The 17,954-nt window shown below is 36.4% G+C and overlaps 1 non-coding gene across 1 annotated transcript; it reads right to left on the reverse strand.

The window, feature by feature from the left end:
- Positions 1 to 17,499: 17,499 nt before the first annotated feature.
- Positions 17,500 to 17,606, reverse strand: LOC143652919 (U6 spliceosomal RNA). Its single transcript, XR_013160966.1, has one exon. It is a non-coding gene; the product is annotated as a U6 spliceosomal RNA (small nuclear RNA).
- Between the last annotated feature and the right edge of the window lie 348 nt (positions 17,607 to 17,954).

Below are 17,954 nucleotides of genomic sequence, written 5' to 3' on the forward strand. Positions count from 1 at the left end.
AGAGACTGTTTAAATTTTAATTAAAATTGCATTTAATTAGAATATTCTTATAGAATATTCCAGGTGGTTTATTGAAATCTTAATGATATTAAATCTTCCAATCCATAAGTACAGAATATCTTTCCATTTATTTATGTCTTCTTTAATTTTTTTAGTAATGCTTTGTAAAGTAGAAATGGGTTGCTTCATAGGTATAGGCAATGACACAGCTGAATTGTACAAAATATAAACACATCTCTTTTCATATCAATAAATGTGTGGGGAGGAATGATGGGCTACTTGTTCCAGAGTATCTTTTCATGAGTTATCCTTTGGTGTACCTCCATTAATGCACTCCCATTGCCACCTCCCGTAGTGATGTGGAAGAGTTTTGATGGGCAAGCCTATGGAAGTCTCAGCATTGAGATGGAAAGCAAAATGGTATTTTTAACACCTATTATTTTCCCTTTATAAATTTGATTGAGGGGGAGATAATTCAATACAGAGCACATTTGTGGAAGTGTTACCATGCACAATCTTCTTTCTACCTCTTTGATAGGTGCTATGAAGAATGACAACATTCTTGACTTTAGAAAAGTCCTAATCTAGTGGGTGAAAAAGATATAAACATAAATTAGTATGATGAAAGGCAAAATATGATATACATTATAACATCAATAGCAAGCAGCAGCATATAAAAGAGGTAACTACAGTGGACATGGAGCACAGAGCAGAATGTGGTGAGTCAAAGCTCTGGAATAATCCTTCAAGAAAGGAAAGAGTTTCAGCAGACAAATGGGGCATGGGGCATGAGGACCACTGAGTAGTGGCCTGAATGGGGAAAAGGCAGAGTATTTTTGTGACCTCTAGTGACCCAATATGTCCCACCATAAGGACATGTGTAGGAAAGTGGCATAATAGGAGTAGGTTGGAAGCTAGGCCTGTCTGTGTGAGCACTAGAACAATCAGGCCATAGAGGGGACCTTGTGTTCTGGAAAGAGGAGGGGTCTTCACTCTTCTGAGGCTAAGCAGGTGATCAAACACGACAAGAGATAATCTTGTCAGCAGTGGGCAAGCAAGGAGTCCAGACAGAGAGAGCTCAAAGAGAAGGTGAAGAGAAGAAGAGGACAAGGGTTTCTCCTTTAAATTAAGAAAAGCTATCCTGTTAGTGACCTCATAGCCCTGTCATCAACAGATTAAAGAAAATTTTTTTCCAGCCCTAGAATAGGTTACTTGCATTGCCATGATGCAATTATTCTGTTCAATGCATAGAAACTATATTTGCTGGACGAATGTCCCCTAGTCAGAACTAGAGGTTTCCAAATGCATACAGAGCAAGGGAATTTTAAGGACAATAATAAACGTATATTCTACACTGGGTGTGGAGTTCAATTCTACTTTTACTTCAGTAAGGCTCATTTTTATAGGATAATCAAGAGCTTTTGGGTTGTTGTTTGGGGTATTTTTCATTCCTTGAAAATATTTTTATTTCTCCAGAAATTTGTTTTAAAAACTATTCCTATAAAAACTAATGTCTCTTAGAGTTAGACTGTAACTGCTACAGCAAAGGAAAATAAAGATAATTAAGACCTATGCAGTTGATTGAGCTATAATATCCTTTTTGTCTCTTTCACGTGGGTAATGTTTTTCATTGGAAGGGTTTTGTAATTTTTTTATTGTAGTAACATGTACAAAACTCAAAATGTCTCATTTTAACCGCTTCCAAGCTTAAAACTCAGTAGCACTAACTGTAGTCACAATATTTGTGATCTTCTGCAAATATTACTCCAAATATTGTACCACCTCAAACAGAAACTCAGGACCCATTGTGGTGGTTTGGACAGATGTACCCCAGAAACTCATATTCTTCAACTTAATCCATTCCTGTGGGTGGCAACCCATTGTAAGACCTTTCCATGATGTTACTTTAGATAAGGGGTGGTCCAGCTTAATCAGAATGGCTCTGAATCCTATTACTTGAGTACTTTATAAGCAGAATGAAATTAAGGCATATAGACATTTAATACAGATAGAGGGGCAGTCAGAAGCTTAAAGTCAATGGAATGTTGAAGAGAAAGGGGAGGCCAGAAGATGACACTATGCATTGTTATATGATAGAGAAGCTAAGGAACAAAGATTTCAGGCAACCAGCCCAGGGACTCCATTATCTTCTGGGAGAAAGCATTGCCTTGATGATGCCTTGATTTTAGACTTCACCAGTCACACAACTGAAAGCGAATAAATTCTCATTGTTTAAGCCAACCTATTGCACGATATTTGCTTTGGCAACCAGGAAACTAGAATACCCACTAAGCATAATTTGCTTTTTAAAATGAATTCACTCCTTTTGTGTGGCATTGTATTTCTCTCTGACTGTTTATCCATCCATCTATTCATGGAACCATCCATTTATTCTCTTATCAACCAAAAATATATTGAACACCTGTTACTCATCAGGCATTGTTTTTTGGCAATAAGGAGTCAATTGCAAACAGGTAGACAAAACCTTATTTTCATTAAGCTTCCAATCTAGTAGGAAGATATAACTAAGTAAAGAAAGAAAAATGACCAAGTTGGCCTAATAAATAATGATGCTGGTTCTAGATACTAGTAGATATCACAAATGCTAGACAATCAGTCCCATGATAGAGAGGCATTGGAGGAGAAGACCTATCATAGCTAGCAGATTGGGCATACCTCTCTGAGAAGGTGACCTCTGAGCAGAGAAAGGAATGATGAGAAAGAGGCAGCTGGGCTGGTGGGGGGGGGGGGGGGGGGCTGCATAGTCCAGGGAGAGGAAGTAGCCTCTGCCTGGAAGGTGCTGCTCTTGGACACATTCTTTTCTCCATGAAGTACTTGCTCAAATATCATCTTCCTGGTGAAGGCTTACCTTCCTTACTATCCTATTGAAATTTGTAACTAGTTTTCCAAATCTCCCATCCCATTACTTTATATTCTTCGCAATAACTAGAGTAGAACTCTTTATATAAGAGTAGGGATTTTTATTTTGTTCATGGTTGTATCTCCAGATCCTGACACTGTGCTTAAGTAGATTCTCAAGAAATCTTAGTTGAAGAAATAAATAAATGAGTATGGACAATCTATTCAAGTAGTTTGCTGTGAAGCTGGAAAGAGAAATAGGATAGTATCTGGAAGGAAACATAGAGACCAAAAAGAGTTTTCCTTTTTGGATGTACAACAGCATATGAGCTTCCTGATAGGAAACGAACCAGGAGAAAGAGAAATGTAGAAGTAGTGATTGTAGAAATGACATTTCCTAGGCAACAGTGGCAACAGTTCTGATGGTTCAGTTAAAGAGAAAGAGAAGGAACATATATTTACTGCCACCAAGTAAAAATGACAGACATGGGGAGTGCAGAGAAGCAGTGAAGGGAGCTGAATGATTTCACCCACTTTGAGTCAAGATACGTTTTCTTCTCCAAATTATGAAATAATACAATATAATCATTTGGAAGCCTCAGGAGAAGGAGTCCAATACAAAAGCAAGAACTCATTTGGAATCTGGCTGAGATTATATGAATAGGGAAGAGGAAAATTATTTAGCTGGAGCTCTAAGGGGGAGGCAAGCTACTAGCTAAAGTTAATTAAGTTTCAATGCTCCCCACGCCCCACCTGCATGGTTATAAGAAGAGATATTCTAATTTTAAAAACTTAAAAGCAATGCACTTTATCTGGAATAGCTAAACATGAGACTTAAAATGAGCGTTTTTCAGTTACAAGCATTTCCCATTTCAGTGGAAGACGGAAATCATGGTGTGTACATACAGTCCTTGTAGTTGACTCAGATCAGTGCTTCTCCACAGACATCCTCCCCACACAGGATCCTACAAGCCCAGGAGAAACAGTCTTCCTGCTTCTGAGGCTCATTCTGCAACACAGAACTTTCCCAGGAACAAATGTGTGGACCAGTAGAAGTCCTTGTTACCTTGCCACAGGTCACAATGGTTGAATCATGCTAAAGCAAATGTGTTCCCTGAACCATGATGCCAGGCTACTGTTACATCTGTGGTTTGAAGAAACTGAAATATGCGTGAGACAAGCTAGAGAAGAAACAACACTGGAATTACTTTAGATTGTTAGTAAAGTATTTATGAAGCAGCTTAAATTGTGAGATGTTCAGAAAACGACTTTTATCACCATTTATCTCCAAATACTAGTTTTCTTTTATTTATTTAACTTAATACTAAATCCTCAGGCTCAACTAGATTGATCTGATCAAATATAGAGAGAAAGAAACTATAGTTTATGCATAGATCAGTTAAGATTTTTTTAACTTCTAGCTCTGCTGTGCTATTTTTACATGAAGACATTTGCTAACTGTAATGGTATTAGATTTTTCTGATACACATGCATCAGAAAAAAATCTCCAGAGGAAAATTTACAAAAGTTACTAGTAGAAATGACAGTCAAGGTGATCTGTCATCAAAGACAGTAACCAACTTTCTTTTTGTTTAAATATTTTCTCTAATCAAAATTGACCTTTCATAAGAATCATCTAGGTATCTTCAAGCACAGATTCCTTGTGCCATCCCTAAAAACACTGAGTCAGTAGGTCTAGAATGTGGCCTAGAGATCTAAATTTTAAATCAGCACATCAGCAACAAGGACCAACAAATCAAAGATTTTGGATTGAAGAGACTTGGCAATGAATGCAGTACAGTAAGTATACAATGTTTATGGCCTTTTGTGAAATTAATTCTGATTCAAGAGAACACTGTTTAACAAACAAAACTTTCAATTAACATTTATCAGGAATCTATTGCATATTAAGAGTTACACACTTGTGCCTGAAGATACAAAATTGATGAAAGTATAGTTTCTCTGGTTTGAAAAGTTGACGAATAATAATGGAGCTACGTTGCACACAAAACTAAGGTCAGAACTGTAAAGCACAGAAATCCAATAAATGCTCATTCTATCTTCTTCCTAACTTCTCTGCCCTTGGTAAACTCACATTTCTAAGCCTCAATTATTAAAATACTCTCAATAGGTGACTGAATCAATGATTGAGAACACTATACACAAATACATAGTGAATGTATGATAAACATAGCATCTCAAATCAGTGTGAATCAGATGAATCACTGAGCAAACAGTTTGTGTCTAAAATTCATGGCCAAGGGAATAAAGCAAAATGGAGAATTAAATGTATATCACTTGCAAATATGGCATTAAATTAAAGAAAATAATTAATTTTCATATTAAAAAATTTATGAGTAAAATATCTCTGGAAGGCTAAATAAGAAATTAAGTGGAGGTATGGGGAGAAAAGTAGATGGCCGAATACAAGAACAGGAAGGGAATTTTCAAAACTCCTTCATACTTTTTATTTTTAAATCATGTGAATTTTTATTCACCTCAAAATGAAAAGAAATTTTATAAGGAAAAAAATAGCATAGTGAATTCTTGTCCTATACATCACCCACAGAACCAAAATCCTTTGGACAGATGCCCTGGAATGTGAATTTCTTTCATATTGCAGAAGTGTTATACCCACTAAAACATGAAGCACACTGAAAAGAGTCTGGGGTGCCCCTAGTAAGCCCTCGAAATTCACATTAAAGGTAGTGGGAAACTGTACACAGAGGGGTGGGATGATCAAATTTTACAATAAACAGATGAGTTTAGAACCTACATTGAATCCAGGAGCATAAAATTAGATAGAAAAAAGGCATCTGATTAGGAGGCTGTTGAATGGTCAAAATAGGAGATTATGAGGATCTGACCTAGGGCATTAGTAATAAGGATTGGTTCAAGAACGAAAAAAGAAAATTAAAATGACGAGATGACTGATTATCTATCAAGGGAGGAGGTAAGTGGGAAGAAATAGTTACTGGTTCCTAAGCAACAGAGTGAATGATGCTGCTATTGAGATAAAGAACTCTTCCATAATTAAAAAAAGAAAAAAAAAAGATGACTGAAGACTCGCAAGAATAATCAGGAAGCATAATTCACTTTCTTTTAGAATGTGAAATGTTGGACATTCCTGCGGAGTTTCCATTCAGAACCTCATTCTGATGCCCAGGAAAAGGTAAGCCAATGCAACTTTGAACTGCCACACCTTTTTTAGGGTTTATAAGACCAAACCATTTACAAATATTTTTCATTGGATTTTTAATATAGCCATCATTATGAGAGTGAAATCTCAGAATGTATTACTGTGGATAACAGACTGCATAAAAATTTGCTTTTAACTTTTTTTTTTTTTAAAACAAATTCCTATTAGGAAAAAAGGGTTGAATATAGATCTCTGGTTAAGTCAGCTCTGGACAACCAGGATTTAATTAAAAATTTTTAATTAAAGCTCCATATTGAGAATGCACATTAGTTAGACTATTTCTCACCAACAATTAAAAGGCATGAAATAACTTAATTGTAGCAGCCATGGAGGAGGGGTTGGTTGCATAGATTTTCCTTCAAGAAATAATTTGTCACTGAGCTGAGGCATGAAATGAACTGATGACCACCATTTCTCAGAATCATTAAGACTGGCCTCAGATTTGGGGCCTCACTCTGGCTGGGCAGTCTCCAGCCAATGGTTAAGCAGAGCAGGGGGTCCTAGGGCTTGGTCATTTCTGCTAAAAGTGGTACTTCTCTATCTGCTCATCTTTGCTTTGGACTTTTCCCTAGGGTTGGCCGAGACCATCAATTTCACAGATTGAGCAGGCAAACACCTTTGACCAAACATCATTTTTCCTGAAAGCTAATCAAATAAAAAAATACAAATTATAACAGATGACAAAATAAATTAATAATATATTTTGAGAGAAGGAAATTGAAAGACATCTTTCACTATAAAAAAGTAACACTTAGAGATTTTCTAAACTCTATGTGTTTGTGATTTTCATTTTCTTTTCAATTAGGAAAAATAAAGCTAAACTAATTTATGGTTCAGCATTGAAACAAAACACCCACAGGCAAGGACTATGATTTCTTATTTGTTTCCAGCATAAAATACAATGGTCAGCACAGAATAGATATGTATATTTTTAAAAGTTTTGATGGATTCACAAATATATAAGTGAAAGGAAGGGACAAAAGGCAGTGAGTTAGGAGAGAAATGGGCCCAGTGACATAGAAATGAGAAATCACTAGTTCCCAAATTATATTACTAAACCTATTTTGTAATTCCCACTTAATGGTTTTCCCACTTATGTTAAAAATCATTTTAAAAAATCAGAGATTTAAGCTGTGATTCAATCTAATCAAACCTGAATGGTCACACTTGTGTTGGCCTCTCTCTCTCTTGCTGCTTTAGTTTATGTCATTGCACAGAGTCATAGAGAAGACAGTGTGGGCCAGGATCTCAGACCTCACCAACTCTGGACAAGCAAAAGAGTTGTACAGAGGGCCCTGATCTCCCTTAAGTGGGTCCAGCCCATCTATGACACCCCAATGTCTACAGGGAACACACTGTCCTTACACGAAGCATTCATAGGGAATTATGAGTGATGGAAGGCTAGTGCACTCTGGAGGATGGTGCATACTATTTCCAAGGCCCAGTCCCTCTTGGGATCTTGTGCTGACCCATCTCCCTGCTTAATTCCCACCTACCCAGCCTGGCCAGGGACAGGTCACCTTTTAAAGATCTTGATTCTATTTCCTTCCCCAGGCTTGTCCTATTCTCTGCACAAGTGACATGAAAAGAATGATTTCCTTTGGGGGAAAACCTGTCTCTATTGCACTCAGGGGGATGGTCTGGCCACATGACCCCAAGTAGCCAACACTTCAAATGTGAAGTCAGTCAGAAGTATAATAGCCTAGATAAGAAATCAGTGGCATGGTCCGGGGACTAGAAGAAGCACAGATGTTCCCTTTTCAGTTTTGCTTTTCAGGGGTTCAAAATATTTGGGCCCATTCCAGATGACACTCACACATTAGGGCCATATGAAAAAATAGAACATGGGAGGCAATAGGTCCCCACTGATAATCCTGAGTTGCAGACTTCTATGGCTCCTACCCTAAGGACTGCATATGCATGGTTCAGTGGCTGATTGACACTATTTCTGCTACTTCTGCTATTACCCCATTACTTTGCTCTGCTCTTCTCTCTGCCATTTTGTTTCTGAGACTTATACTGCCTCCTGGATTCTTCTTAGAATTTTCCATGCTTTATTTATTATTTGTACAACTTACATTGAGGTTACTGCATGGGTTGGCCAGTTCAGCCCCTTCAGGATCACATCCTCATCTTGAGCAGTGATGTCCCAATGAGTTGCTGCCTGGTTGGCAGCTCTTGAATCAGCCCCAATTCCTACCTGTATAAACTGTGATTAGGACTTGAGAGTCAAAGTCATCCACATGTAGGGCATTACTGAAGAGTGTGTAGCACAGGAGGCCTCAGCAGGTTATTTACTCAACTCCAAATACAAAATATATCTATGTAATTGGCACAAAATGGAAAGATTTCACATATTTTAGGAAATGTCAAATACTTTTGGGTGTCCCCATCTGTTCTAGTTTGATAACTGCCAGAATACAACACACAGAGATGAATTGGCTTTCAATAAAAGGGGAATTATTTAGTTAAGGTATAATTCTTCAGAGGAAAGGCAGCTAACTTTCAACTGAGGTTCTTTCTTATGTGGGAAGGCACAGGGCGATCTCTGCTGGCCTTCTCTCTAGGCCTGTGGGTTCCAACAACTTTCCTTGGGGTTATTCCTTTCTGCATCTCCAAAGGCCTGTGCTGAGCTGTGAGTGCTGAGAAAAGGTACGCTGAACTGCTTGAGCTGTGCCACGGGTGCTCTCTCATTTAAGCACCAGCCAATTAAATTAAACATCATTCGTTGCAGCAGGCACGCCTCCTAGCCGACTGCAGATGTAATGAGCAACAGATGGGGTTCACTTACCATTGGCTCATGTCCACAGCAACAGAACTAGGCACCTTCACCTAGCCAAGTTGATGACCTAAATCTAACTACCACACCATCATTTTAGTTCCATCAGTGTTAACAGAATCAAATTAGACTGTTGAGAAATGAAGTTTCTGCTAACATCACAGGACAAAATGTCAGAAGCTTGGAAGAATTACATGCATACAGCCTTCCCATGTGTCTGCCTTGCTAGTTAATTCCCATATTAACTTCCTTGCATGCATGCTTTATACTGTCTTTTGGATAGAAAATAATTATATATCCTTGACATTTAACTCTTATGAAGGAAGTGACATTTCCCAAAAGTGAAATGTGCTCAACGCGTGGTAGTTAGTTTATAGGATATTGTACATCACGACTGAAAATAACAAATGGTTTCCATCCTGAGAACTGATGAACTCAGTGTCCCTTTTTAGCACTGTCAAGAGGTAGAGCTGTTTTGCTTAGAAGTCAGTTACTGTGACTAGGAGAGATTCACTGGTCTTGTCCAATTTTAGTATATTTTTAATTGAAAATTTTCTTGATATAGTTGTAGATTCACATGCAGATGTAAGAAATAATACAGAGAAATCCCATGTACACTTTGCCCAGTTTTGCCTATTGGTAACATTTTACAATATTATATTATAATATCACATCTGTGATATTCACATTGATTCAATCCAGATTTTCTCAATTCTATTTATGCTCATGAGTGTAAGCATATACTTCTACACAATTTGTCATCTATGTAGATTGAGAATCCACTGAAATGGTTAAGATACTGAGCAGTAAGATCCCTTGTGTTGTTCTTTTGTAACTATACATCTTCCCAGCCCCAACCTTCTTGCATCACTCATCTATCCTCCACACTTAAATTTTTTCATATAAGTAATATTATATAAATGTAATTATTCAATATGTAACCTTTCAGGATTAGCTTTTCTCACTAGGCATAATCCCTGGATATTAATTCAATTTGTTGAGTCTATCAATAGCCATTTCTTTTCCCTGAGTGGTATTCCATGGTATGCATGTAGAACAGTTTGTTTATCCATTTACTTATTGAAGGTAATGTGCACTGATTTTGAGTCTCTGGCTTTGTATAAACATAAGCTTTCATTTATCTTTGGGATAGATACTTGGGTAGACAATTATATACTCATACAGCAATTGCATGTTTGCTTTTTAAATTATTATTTACTGTATTTTGTTGCTTATCAGAAAGTCTGTTTTGAGTAAATGCAACTTATTAGGAAATATATTTTGAATCAATGGAAAGATGAACTTTATAGCAGTCAACTCTTCCTGTGTTAATTATTTTTATGATTTGTTTATTTGTTTTTAAAGGAATTTTATTGGGATATTAGATATTACACGTTGTATAATCATTCAATCATCAGGGTTCACAGCGTCGTCATGTAGCTGTGCATTCATCATCACAATCGATTCTGAACATTTTCATTACTCCAAAAAAAAATAAGAATAAAAGTAAAAAAAGAACACCCAGAACATACCATAACCCTCCCATACCCATCTGTTAGTTACTTTTCTTGTCTTTGTGTTTTATTACTTATCTGTCTATACACTGGCTAAAGGGAGTGTCAGTGACAAGGCTTTCACAATCACACAGTCACACCTTAAATGCTCTATATTTATTCAGTCATCTTCATGATCAAAGCTATTGGATTACATTCCAACAGTTTCATATATTTAACTCTAATTACTCTTACACCAAAAACTGAACAGAGATATCTGTATACTGCATAAGAATAACCTTTAGAATGACTCAACTCTATTTGAAATCTCTCAGCAACTGAAACTTGTTTTGTTTCATTTCTCTTCCCCATTTTGGTCAAAAAGTCTTTCTTAATCCCATGACATCAGGGCCAGCTCATTCCCTGGAGTCATGTCCTACATTGCCGGGAAGATTTACACCCCTGGGAATTATGCCCCATTTAGGGGTGAAAGCAATGAGGTCCCCTGTTGGAGTTGGTTTAGAGAGAAAGGCCACATATAAGCAACAGGAAGATGTTCTCTGGGGTGACTCCTAGGCATTCGCATAAGTAGGCTCAGATTCTTCTTTGCAGGAATAAGTCTCATACAGGCAAGCCCGAAGATCAAGGGTCTGGCCTATCAAATTGGTAGTCCTCAGTGGTTGCAAGAATATCAAGTTTTCCCTAGGTGGGAAAGTTTAATATTTTCACCTGTTTCCCCATTCCCTGAAGGGAATTTTGCACATACTTTTGAATCATGTGCCCAGATTACTCTGGATGTATCAGGGTAGCATACCAACCTGTACAAAGCAACAAGATCTCACTCCCTATTCAAGGTTCTATGAAATTATGTTGTTTGAATAAACTGACCATACAAGTTAAATTAGTATGCTACCAAAAATATAAATTTTCCACCAAATAAACATCTCTTCTTTTGGTCTCACAGCAAATTTGAAGTTTTAAAATACAGTCAAATTTATCCTTTACCCTTTAGTCTGAGGTCTACCCAGATCAGCTTCATTCATATAGTTAACTGAAATCTGAGGACTTTTTCAGTGTTTTTAACAGTTGCTGAATGGGGTAATGCTGAGTTTCATGGCTGCAGAGCTTGAGCTCTGAGTATCAGATGTCAAAAAATACCCAAAGTTCCAGGGAACAACCAGGTTATACAAAAAGAGTTCAGTATCTCTGAATTTAGAAATAACAGTTACAACTCTGAAACAGATGTGACTGCTGTAAGAGATTACAATCTAGGATATTTTGCAATAGACCTTCCCCTGATAACCTATGGTTTCAAATTCAATTCTCAGAGTTTGCACATTATAGTTAGTCCATATTATTGAGGTATTATAATATTTGTCTTCTGACTTATTTCACACAACATACTTCTTCAAGGTTTATTCACCTTGCTGCAAGCTTCTTGAAGTCACTCAATAGTCCATTGTATGTATATACCATAGTTCCCTCAGCTGATGGCCACCTCCATCTATTGAATAATATGAACACTGCTGCCATAAACACCAGTGTGCAAATATCCGTTCATGTACCCAAGCATTTTCAATTGTCACCATTGATCCAGGCAAGGACAGAGTTAAGATAGGCCTGACAAAGTAACAAGTCAAGTGAAGGAGTTAATTCCCTAAAGAGCTTATCTTCCCAAGGAAAAGAAGGGGCAGGGCCCAGTTTAGGTGGTGGCTCCCAATCAGAGAATTCAGACCCCAGTGGCTAAGCCCTAAACCTGCTCTCTGCCTCAGCCTCTATCTCAACCATGCCTCTGGCAGCTACAGGGTCTACTGAAATTTAAAGGCACTATACAACTTTACACCAGTGAGGAGCAGAAATAAATGAAATTGAGAACATAAAACAAAACCAGAAGATACTTCTTTGAGAAAATCAATAAAATCAATGGACCCTTAGTTAGGCTTGACAAAAAAATAAATAAATAAATAAGAGAGGATGCAAATAAATAAAATAAGAAATAGGAGACAGGATATAAATACTGAGCCTGCAGATATAAAAGAGATAATGAGAGGATACTATAAGCAACTATATGCTAATAAACTAAGACAACATAGATGAGATAGACAAATTCCTAGAAAAGAGTGAACAACCAACATTGACTCAAGAAGAAATAGATGACCTCAACAAACCAATCACAAGTAAAGAGACTGAATCAGTCATCAAGAAGCTTCCCCAAAGAAAAGTCCAGGGCCACATGGCTTCACATGTGAGTTCTACCAAGTATTCAAGAATCCTGTTCTAACTCTTTGAAAAAAATTGAAGAGGAGGGAAAGTTACCTAACTCACTCTATGAAGCCAACATCAACATAAAACCAAAGCCAAAGAAAGATACTACAAGAAAAGAAAATTATAGACTAAACACCATGGAAAAGCTTCATGAAACAAGAAGCCAGAAGAGAAAGCTAACAGACATCATCGTGTGCCCTCCCAGTTGAGAAGGAAACTGTGAATTTCATTGGCCTTGCTTGAGTAAGGTAACCTCTTGTTGGTGCCTTAATTTGGACATTTTCACAGCCTTAGAAGTGTAGACTTGGAACTTAATAAATTCCCCTTATTAAAAGCCATTCCGTTTCTGGTATATCATATGCTGGCAGCTTGCAAACCGAAACAAAGAGATTGATTTGTAATTTCCTTTTGTTCATTATCAAGTTGAAGTAATTCCTCTTTATTTTTTATTTGCTGATCCTTGATACAAGTGATACTTCTTGGGTGTTGGAAAGTTTCTTTCTCCTTCACTTAGAGTGTGTTTCACACATGCTCACTTTGTGCTAAATCATTGAGCTGCACATTCATATTTTATGCACTTTTCTGTACATGTGCCATATATCAATAAAGATTTAAATAACCGACAATCCCTTAGAATCAAAAGAGATAAAAGTATGCAAAAAATTCTAAAATGTACAAGGGAATAAAACAGCCTATAAAGTAATCATATTAACATTAGTCTCTCATTAACAAGAGTGAATCCCAGAAGATAATGGAGCAATATTTTTAGGGGATTGCATGAAAGTTTCCTTTAAACTAGAATACTATATCCAGTCAAACAACATTCAAATGTAACATCAAAATGATGATTTTTTAGGTCATCAAGAACTTAGAAGTTTTACAAATGACAGACTCTTTGCAAGAACGATTAGAAATTACGCTTCATCAGGAGGAAAACAGAAACAGGAGGAAGAAACGGGATACACAAAATAATAGACAAAATCATTTACTGAACTATTCTCTTGCCTAATTGAGTTGTTTTTCAGTTTTACAATACAAATCTGGTAATAAAATGCCAGATAATAACATGGGAGAGGTGGAGCAGGAGTAGAGAAGATAATACCATGCTAAAACTCTTGATCTTTTTTGGGGAAAATATAGACATTGGCAATTAAAAAAAAAATTGTTCTCAAGTATATGTGTCAATAATTTAAAGACAACATTAAGAAAAGAGGGAAAGTGCATACATTTTAATCACTAGTTCAAACATGAACAATTATGGAAAATTAAATAAGAAATAAATTGAAGTTATTACATTTAATTCTAAAATGTATTTCTTCATGCATATTTCTAATTCTTTCAAAAGGATGCAATTATATAAAACTACCTACCACTGTGGTTATATAACCAAAATTAATTTTCATGATTTTGAGTGCAAAAGCAAAATTCTTTCCTGGTATCAGATTTGTGTTTATTGAAATCTCTCTCAAAGGATTCAAAATGAATTTCTGAAATACGGTTCCTTTCCTAAGTGAAAACTGCTAACAAATTCACAGGGACTCTATTAAAACCACCAAAATTTGAATTTCAGTAATCAAATAATAAATTCTTTTTTGTTTCTTATTGGGGATTTAATCATATCCCCCACTAAAGGCATGTTCAGGTTCTGAATCTTGGTCCTGTGGGGTAAACATTTTTGCAAATAGGACCTTTAAAGATGTTATTAACTAAGGTGTGTCCAATAAGGGCAGAATAAGAGGGGGGGGATCTTAATCCAATATGACTGAAGCCCTTATAAGCAAAGGAAATTAGACACAGAAAAATAAGCCATGATTCACAGCCAGAGTTAAAAGTCAATAGTACCTGGAGGTGCTGCCATGTACATCTCCACATAATGGAAAAGACAAGGATCCTCCAAAAATTGCTGGCCAACCAGAAGATAATGACCCTGCGAAGAAACAAACCTTCTAGCCTCTGAAACCATGAACCAATAAATTCCTGTTGTTAAGCCAACCCACTGTATAGTATTTATTTTAGCAGCTGGAAATTAAAACATTCCCGTACTGGTGTTGAAGTGAAGGGAAAAAGACTGCAAAGTACGCTGAAGAGCAACTATTCAAATTTTCTAATGACGTAATAATTAATGACCTATACTGTTATCTTACTTGGCTCATATGGATAGCAAGTTATATTAACAGATATGCTAACAGCTGCAGATGAAATTTTGAATATATTACCATTTGTATAGAGAAACAAAAGGTAAAATGTGATGAGAGCACAGGGACTCTCAAAGGAGCATTGTCTTTCCTTATAAACATTGATAAAAATGGAACAAACTTAAACATACAGCCAAAGAATATAAGTTAAATATGTTTATATATATATATGATAGCCTGTAAATAATGGGATTTGGGTATAGACATTTTGAAAGGAAATATTTTTGTGATACAGTAAGTGAAAATAATCAGGTTACAAAACAGGATAACTAATAAGATTGTAACTGAGAAATCAGGATTTAAGGGTTGATTTGGATTAGTGAATCATTATATAAATATTCCTTTTTGCTTTCTGGAATATTGGAGTAGACAGGGAAATACCTAAAAATTTCTGAATTGTAATCCAGCTGCTGCCTTGATCTCTGAAAATGATTGTATAGACCTTATCTTCTGCCTCTGTGACTGTAAAAACCTTGTGACTAGCCTTCATCTGTACGTAGGTATCCAGCTTTTCAACTTTACAGTCTTGTAATCACTAAAGATAGCCTCTAATGGCTGTCAAGGAAGGTCTTGGGTCCACCCTGAGTTAACCCACCCCAAGTCTCAAATTATCTTTATGACCGAAACTGGATTTAATCTAAGTGGGCCCATTTGATATGCATAGTAGTTTACACTTTAACCTACAAGTCACCTATACACCATTCCACCATTATCTTTCATACACTTGGTGACTAAGCATGTAATCAATCTGTGCATGTTCAATAATTAGATCACTTATAATGGCATCATCTGGGACCACAGTACTCATTAGTCTAAACCCTGCCCACCTTTTCTCTAATAAAACTACCCAAATTACTGCAGTCCAGGAAGACAGATCTTGGACTGTTAGGCCATCTGATGTCCTACCACATGTGTAGTAATAAACTCTTTCTGTCTTTGAAACCCCCTCTCAGAAATTGGTTATTTATTGCATCAGGCAGAAGAACCCACAGCCTTTGTCTGTTAACAAGATGCTATGTTTAAAGCATATACTTAAATAAAAATGTAGATGAAAATCTACATTCATATTTATATACACTGAAACAGGGAAGATATGAAACATGAACATAAAATGTATGCACATGGTCCTGCATTTTGGTGCTGTGTTTTGATGTTTTCATTATCCAGTTTGTTAATCCAATTAAGATGCATTCTATGTATATGAAAAATAAAGGAAGGGGGTAAAAACTAAAAGAATAGTAAGAGAGAGCCACCAATGGTAGCTACTATATTCAAATTTATCCACAATCATCAAAAACAAAGAAATAAACAATATAGATCGACAAGAAAAATTAGAAAAACACATAAAATCCCATATTTTTGGCATAATTAGAAGGTAGGAAACATTAAAACTTCAAAGTACTTGCATGCAAAAATATAACACTAAATTTAACAGAGCTGTATCTGCAGATTTTGGCATAAAGAAAAAGAGTCTGAATAAACTCTGGAGAATGGAGAAAAAGGAAAAAAGAGAGTCCCAAATAAACAAAAACCACTCCCTGAAAAGAAGTCCAACTGATTTCAAGGAATAAATTTGAATTTGAGATAACAGTCATAAAAATGCTTTTCTTGGGTGATGCAACAGTGGCTCAGTGGCAGAGTTCTCATTTGGCATGCCGGAGACCCAGGTCCGATTCCTGGAGCCTGCCCATGCATAAAAGAAAAAAAATGCATTTCTTCTGGGGCTGGGAATTGGTTAAAAACGTTGGAAAATGGATGTGAGCCCTTTGGGTTCTGGGTAGTGAAGAGAAAAAGAAGCAAGGAAGAAGCATCTGAAAGACAAAAGAAAAGAACTTCAAAGGATCCACAGCCTATTTCTCAATTACCCCCCTATGCAGGCAAGGGTGAACTCAGCAGGCTTGAATTGCTCAAACACTGCAGATTCCCAAGACAGGCTTATCTTCAGGACAACCTCTGGATGGCTAAGAGGAGATAAGGTCTCAGGTCTTAAAATATTCTGCATTATTCATAGGAGAATTTTTGTGTCCCTGAGCCCTTGGTCCATACTGTACTAGTTTGATAGCTACCTTACGGTAGCAATGCAATCTATGGTAAACATCTATTTTCTCCTCTGGAGAGCTGGATTCTGAGTAGCTGAGGTCAGTTATGAAGGTGCCGCAATGTCTTTATAACTGAGCCTGAATAAAAACTCTGGATACTAAGGTTTGGATGAGCTTCCCTGGTTGGCAACACTTCACACGTTTTATCACAAATTGTCCCTGGGAGATTTAAGCATGTGTTCGTGATTTCACTGGAAAAGGACACCTGAAAGCTTGTACCTGGTTTCTGCTAAATTTTGCCTGAAGCACTTTTTACCTATGCTGATTTTAACCTATATCCATTTGCTGAAATAAAGCATAATCATGAAATTAACAGCATTCCTGAGTTCTATGAATCCTTCTAGCAAATCATTGATCTTGAAGGTGGTCTTGGGTATCCATCCCCTCTTACTCCCACCGAAAGTCGTCTATTAAATAAACTATACTTTTCTATACTGACAGAAAATTGTTCTCTAGAATGGGGAATCTTGTAAATCATCTCAAATACTAACCCTAAACACAAAATGAATAAACAAATGTAATTTTTGTCTATTCAAAGTTAACTATGAGAAGAAAACAGAAAGTGAGAATATAGTATTTTTTTATTTTTTTATTATTTATTATTATTTTTTAAAATATGGAACGCTTCATGAATTTGCATATCATCCTTGCACAGGGGCCATGCTAATCTTCTCTGTATCATTCTAATTTTAGTATATGTGCTGCCAAAGCAAGCACAGAATATAGTATTTTAATTAATAATTCCTTTCCTACAAGAAAAGAATCAAGAAGTAGAAACACCCCTAAAGCAACACTTGAAACTGAACTAGCAATTCTCCAAAAAATGTTGAATCAGAAACATGAAAACTAATTGCAGAATGGACAAGAAAAAGAAAGAAATGGAAATTTTAATTCAAGAAAAGACTGTGCTCAGTAAAAACTGAACAAAATCAAATTAGAAGTGAAAACTAAAATGTAGTAAGTCACATTAGAAAAAGGAGTGGGAAAATATCAAGAAAAAGAAAATGAGATTTTAAAAAGATGAGTAGAACAGATCAGACAAAGTAGTTGAAATGGAAAATAGGA

This window comes from Tamandua tetradactyla, chromosome 12 (assembly GCF_023851605.1).
Source record: "Tamandua tetradactyla isolate mTamTet1 chromosome 12, mTamTet1.pri, whole genome shotgun sequence".
NCBI classification, from domain to species: domain Eukaryota; kingdom Metazoa; phylum Chordata; class Mammalia; order Pilosa; family Myrmecophagidae; genus Tamandua; species Tamandua tetradactyla.